The sequence below is a fragment of the Ooceraea biroi genome, chromosome 2, assembly GCF_003672135.1.
Source record: "Ooceraea biroi isolate clonal line C1 chromosome 2, Obir_v5.4, whole genome shotgun sequence".
Classification (NCBI taxonomy): Eukaryota; Metazoa; Arthropoda; class Insecta; order Hymenoptera; family Formicidae; genus Ooceraea; species Ooceraea biroi.
In genome coordinates, this window is record NC_039507.1 from 6,653,693 (window position 1) to 6,660,202 (window position 6,510).

The following is a 6,510-nucleotide window of genomic DNA, read 5'->3' on the forward strand; positions in this document are numbered from 1 at the left end:
TTTCCAGGTATGTGTTAATGGGAGTGAATCTCATCTTCTTCGCAGATCTGTGAACTCTTTTCCTGAATCAACGTTTGTATTACGTTGCTCCACGTTGAATTGATTAGCGGAGAGTGTGAGCTTAAATGATCGTGGCACCATGCTTCTTAAGAAGAGAATATCATTTTATGTTACAGATAAAATGATATGATCATGATCCTCTGTAAACCTCGACAACAGGTATAGCTATCTCTTTGATCGTATTTATTTAAAAAAATTAAATGATTAAACTAGTGAATTATGATTGCTGGATAATATACCAATATTGAATTTCGTCGTACAAGAGTTGAATCAAGGAAGGAGCGTGATTAAGGGGGGAGCCTGCTTTAGAACGTTGAAAATAAGGTATAATTTTACGAATTTTTTTTGGAGAAACTATACAGCGGATCATTATAAAACTTTGATGCATTTATTAGTACATGTTTAAAGATAAAAAAAATTATTTTTTTATTTGAATATATCGCCTGTAGAGGTCGTCCTGGAGGCATCTTAGTGCAGCCGGCATTGTAAATTGGTGAGCATTCTCCCGCCTCCAAATTTCATCCAAACTGAAAAATTGAAATATTTTCTCGTTATTTATGAATTCCCATCGTCGATGAACCTTTAATATTCATAAAAACATTAAGTTAAACAATTATTTTTGCATGAAAAAGTTCAAAACCTTTGCCTAAAAATCGTACTTTTGTGTTCTAAGCTCCACCATTTTGGCACTTTTCAACTTTTTTCTTCTCTCTTTGGTTCATCGACGATGGGAATTCATAAATAACGAGAACATATTTAAATTTTTCAGTTTAGACGAAATTTGGAGGCAGGAGAATGCTCACCAATTTGCAATGCCGGCGACGCGGCTGCACTAAGATTTCTCCAGGACGACCTCTACAAGCGATACATTCAAATAAAAAAATAATTTTTTTTATCTTTAAACATGTACTAATAAATGCATTAAAGTTTTATAATGATCCGCTGTATAGTTTCTCCAAAAACAATTCGTAAAATATACCTTATTTTCAGCGTTCTAAAGCAGGCTCCCCCCTTAATGTACACTGATGTGTCAAAACAAGCAGGTATAATTGTTGCTGGACAGTAGCTGATCTATCGCAGCTTAGTCTTTATATAATGATCATTTCGATACATAGCGAATAGCGGATCTTCCGGTATTCGTTTCTGCATTTCTGCGAAGTTGCTGAGAGAGAGCAGTGGCCCGCGTTCCGCGCGTTTATTTCCCGAAAAAGCGGCTGTGGGAAAGTTGATATCTGCCCGAACTTGGAGGATGGTGGCCTGCCACACGGCGGAATGTTAGCACCGCGAGTCCCTGGGAAGAAACGGCAACGGTAGTAGTGGCAGAAGAAAAAAGAGGAAAGAGGGGACAGAGGACCGAAAACGTGCGCGGTCGGGTCCGACCGGACCAGTTGAAAAGGGTTCGACACTCTCCCCCCGCCGGGAAGCACCACGGAGAACCGCTGACAAGTGGCTAACTCACGTCTCTCTCCCGTGTCTGTGCAAGAACCGTGCATTTGCAGACGGCATAGCGCCGTTATCGTTCCCTCTTACTCTTTTAATCATTATCGCGTCGTGATTGGGATATCCAAAGAGGTTTTGCCGAGCCGTGACTTTCCATCTTTGTTTCTCTCTCTCTCTCTCTCTCTCTCATGTTAACGAGATAACGAAATACTCGTGTAACGAAATACAGTATTGCGTTCAAAAGGCTTCAGTGTTTTGATATCAATTTCGTTATTTATATCTTCTTGGAAATCTTTTCCCGTAAGTTAGTCTTCTATTGGGTTGGCCAAAAAGTAATTGCGTTTTTTTCCAATAGATGGACATACATGTCTTGAAATGTAACTAACTTCATTCTAAACCGCAAATTCATTATGTAGGTTAACAACTCAGAGTTCAAGCTTGTTTTAGAAAAAGAAAATACACGATTTCGTTAACAATTGTTTGTTTGCCGTCGATTTCAAAATGGAAAATCAAAAAGAACATTTTCGTCATATTTTGTTTTATTACTTCCGAAAAGGGAAAAACGCTGTGCAAGCTCATAAAAAGTTATCTGATGTATATGGCGAAGATGCTTTAAAACTGCGGCAGTGTCAAAATTGGTTTACTAAATTTCGATCTGCAGATTTTAATGTGAAAGATGCACCACGCTCAGGAAGGCCAATCGAAATTGATGATGACAAAATAAAGGCACTGATCGATTCGAATCGGCGTTTAACGACACGAGAGATTGCTGAGAATCTTAACATATCGAAATCGAGTGTTGAAAACCATTTAAAACGACTTGGATACATTAGTAAGCTCGATATTTGGGTACCACATGAGCTGAAAGAAATTCATCTCACTAAGCGTATTGACATCTGCGATTCTCTTTTGAAACGTGAGGAAGATGATCGATTTTTGAAACGTATGATAACAGGCGACGAAAAATGGATCGTCTACAACAACGTCAAACGAAAAAGATCGTGGAGCAAGCGTGATGAACCTGCTGAAAGCACTTGAAAAGCAGATATTCACCAAAGAAAGATTATGCTGTCAGTCTGGTGAGACTTTAAAGGTATTGTGTATTTTGAGCTGCTTGCAAGGAATCAAACCATTAATTCAGACGTATACTGTCGTCAACTGGATAAATTAAATGATGCCATCAAACAGAAACGTCAAGAATTGGTGAATCGCAAAGGTGTTGCGTTTCACCATGATAACGCTAGACCACGTACAAGTTTGGTCACTCGTGAAAAATTGTTGCAGCTTGGATGGGATGTGTTACCATGATGTTACCACATCCACCATATTCGCCAGACCTGGCACCATCAGATTACCATTTGTTTCGTTCTTTGTAAAACACCTTGAATGGTAAAACCTTTACTGCTGATGAGGATATCAAATCGTTCTTGGAATTGTTTTTTGCTGAAAAAGATAAGAACTTTTTTGAGCGCGGAATCATGAAGTTGCCTGAAAAATGGCAAAAGATAATCAAACAAAATGGACAATATATTGTTTAATAAAGTTTTTGTTTCCCATGAAAAATTCGCCTTTTATTTATATAAAAAAAACGCAATTACTTTTTGGCCAACCCAATATATTACGTTCAGTTTACTCTCTAAGCGTAAACATTTGCAACAAACGAATCGTGACGCTGGCTGCAACTACTCGCGGCGGTGGAAACGCGCTCATCTCGAAGGCGGGATGCAGTCCTTTCTTGCTTCGCGCGTCCTGTTCCTTTTACAGACGCCCGGCGGATCGATCGCTTTCGTCAGATAAACCGTCAGCTCTATCGTCGGTTCCGTGGGCGAGGTGTCGCGATTCTCGCGTCCTCGCGGCTCGAAAAATCGCGGCAATCGCACGCGTTATTTCCGTCAGCGGGTTAATCGGTACCGAGAATCTTGTCGCTCGGTCTTCTCTTCGGCGAAGCTCATGTAATATTTAATTTCCCGGCTTATTTTGCTGGGCTCCCGCGAACCGTGAGAGGGAAGCCCTGTTTGGCTACTCTTCGCCTTTCTCTGCTTCACTCTGTTACCATGTTTCGTTGCTCACCGATGTCAACGTCAGAACCGCCGATACGGTGAACGTACGATTTTTCTTGCTTCGTCCCGAGACAACACCTGTTCTGAGGAATATCTACGGGAGATGAGCACTTTCGTGTACCGTCGCGAAATTATGAACAATCAAAGCTCGCAATGTATGCTACGAAATTATTACCTAAACTGAATTTCCGGATTTTTCTTTTCATATATCTATAGCGTTGCTGCAACTGAAGTAAGCTTAAACTAAAAGAGTTTACCTGCGACCTGCAAGTTACAACACAAGTAGCACGATCGAGTTTGCTCCCGTTTGAGTTTTTCCTTCAAGAATCGATCTCCTACGTGTATTCCTGACCGTCGCGCTGCTCGACATCGTTATCTTTCGTATTATCTTTCGTATGCGCGACTTTCCTCGCGATCCGCGATGATAGCCATGGTGACGATATGAGAGCAGGCTTCGTGAAGGGCGAATGAAACTTGTACTTACTTAGGTAAATAAGGGAGGTCGCTCTTTTCCTTTCTCCCTCGAGTTGGTCCCGCACGACAGGAACTACCTCTAATTAAAACGCGTCTGGCAGGTGGTGCAAACCCCGCGGCGTCCACCCTCGCAGTGCTAGCGCGACCCGAGTATACTACAACGCATTCGCGGAAGATGACGGCCGCGGTCTACATGGTGAGGGACGTGCAAGCGCGAACTTGGCTTCCATGATCCAATAACGTCGACTTAATTAGCCGGCTACTAACTTGGAAGCCTGTTTGCTCATTGATTTCACTCGACAGATTGTCGCGTTTGGCCGCCTCGCCGCAGCACTCGCCGGGAAATTTATATTCTCTCTCTTTCTCTCTCTCTCTCTCTCTCTCTCTCTCTCTCTCTCTCTCTCTCTTTTGTCTGGTTTTATAAAAATCTAAGTCGGGGAGAAAATCAGTCTTCGCTGCATGGATGCTCCTTGATTCTCATTCTCGTCTCTAGAGTTCTTTTCAGATGTTAGTTATCTAAATTGGAATCTCTTTTTAAGCAGCAAAAAGTTGACGCTTTTCAACTCTTTCAATTATCCGTCGAATATCGTGATTTTTATTCATATGAATAAATTTATATACGAAAAAAGGAACGCTTGTAGGATGTAAACTGTACTGATTGTTAACAAAAGTTAATTATGCTGCACGTTGCAAGATTGACGATCGACAGAAATGCATCTCTTCAAATCAAATCCGCAAAGATGATTCTCAACAAAACATCAGAGCTTTTTATATATATTTTATACATAGACAATAAATCTTCTGTCGCATGTTATTCTTCGCGCAGTTTTCGCATTTAATAAACGATTCAATGAAATGAATAATAGGAAGACGTTAAGTAAGAAAATAAGAATAAATGAAGAAATCGCACTGGGGCTCGCTCCTAATCTCATTCTTCGAATCGATGCATCGGTTTGAAAAAAGGTCTTTCGCAAGGGGTGGGTAGTCGCGCTCGCGCGCACGATAAATTAATGCGCTTTATCGCGGCTTCTTCAGGGTCGTTCTGGCCGTTGTCGCCGTCAAAGGGAGCCGCTCGTCGTTCGCGGGAGACCGCGCAGTTAATGCGGATGCGCGTCTTACCGCTCCTTCTTGTCTCGCGAGTGCTTCCTTGGATTTGGTCCTTTTACTGCGGGCGCGTAGCCTGCCTACTTTGTTGCGCGCATTTTTCCGCGTCGTCAACTTGGCAGTTTGTTACGCACCGATATCCCTGGGAGCTCATAAAAAAGTAATTAGTCCCCTTTCGTCTGCGAGGTAAAAATAACGCGGTAATCTCCTGCAACCCGGTTGCTGGCAACCGACGGCGAGGCGCTTTAGCCGCAGCTCGAGTTGCAACGTGATCGAGAATTCGCAAATATGCAAAAAACGACAAATATTGGGATCTTGTGATAGTACTGGATCACCTGTACCGTTCGTAAAAGAAAAGGGAGAAAAGAAGAGAAGAGCGAAGCGGATTTCTCATGAATAAAAAATTGAGGCAAGTACGAATTATTGCATCACATTGAGACAAAAAATTGGATTTATTAAATTGTAGCTATACAACAGCAAACGTAACATATGAGAGGTTGATTTATCCCGAGACCATCAGGCAGCTCGACGATGCTTATGAGCCATCCCCGTGCCGATCACGTATGAGTCGCGCGAATCGCGGAACTTATCTCTGATCATGTCGCCCGCTCGCCGTTCGCTGTCTCATACAAAATCAATAAGCTCTCTCTTTTCAACCCGCCTTACCTCCATTCGCCACGCACCTTCTATCCTTCCTTCATTCCAGGCCCTTTGCGTCGACTCGTCGCCCCTCTTGCGCTTTTTCCGCGCGTCCCTGTCGATCGTCCGAGCGGAAGACGAATCGCCGATCGCACGATAAAGCTTGTACCGGTCACACTTTGGAATATCGGCGGCTCGTATCAAAGAATCACACCCGTGCACTACCGATAGTCTCCGTTTCTTTGATGCTTGCTTGGCGTCTTGAAGAAATTGTAATTCGTTAACGGCGTTAGCCAGTAGGATTCGAGAAGCTGTCAGGTTTTCTTCTGCATGATTGATTTGCTTCTACGTTGTCATCAAGTTTTATTTTTCTATTATTGTTCACCTGACATCATGGTTACGATATTTAAGCCTGCCAGTTATTGAATGAGTAATAGCTCGCCATCACGTGAGCCAATATCGGTAGCAGTGGTAGTTGCAAGTGTGTTGTCAGACAAAAGTATAATAATGGATGACGCGATAAGACCATTAGTCTCGATCGTTAGGAACCCCGCGGCATTATTGCAAATGCGCTTTTTTCTCGGTAAAGATGGGATTGGCATAGATTTTTCACTCTTTAATACATAGCAGTTTCCGGTGATCAATAAAAAAGGCGCGCATTTTGCGGATTCGGGAGCGGCATTTAATAGAAAGAAATATTTTTTGAAAATGTATATTGTATGTCGAATGTAGT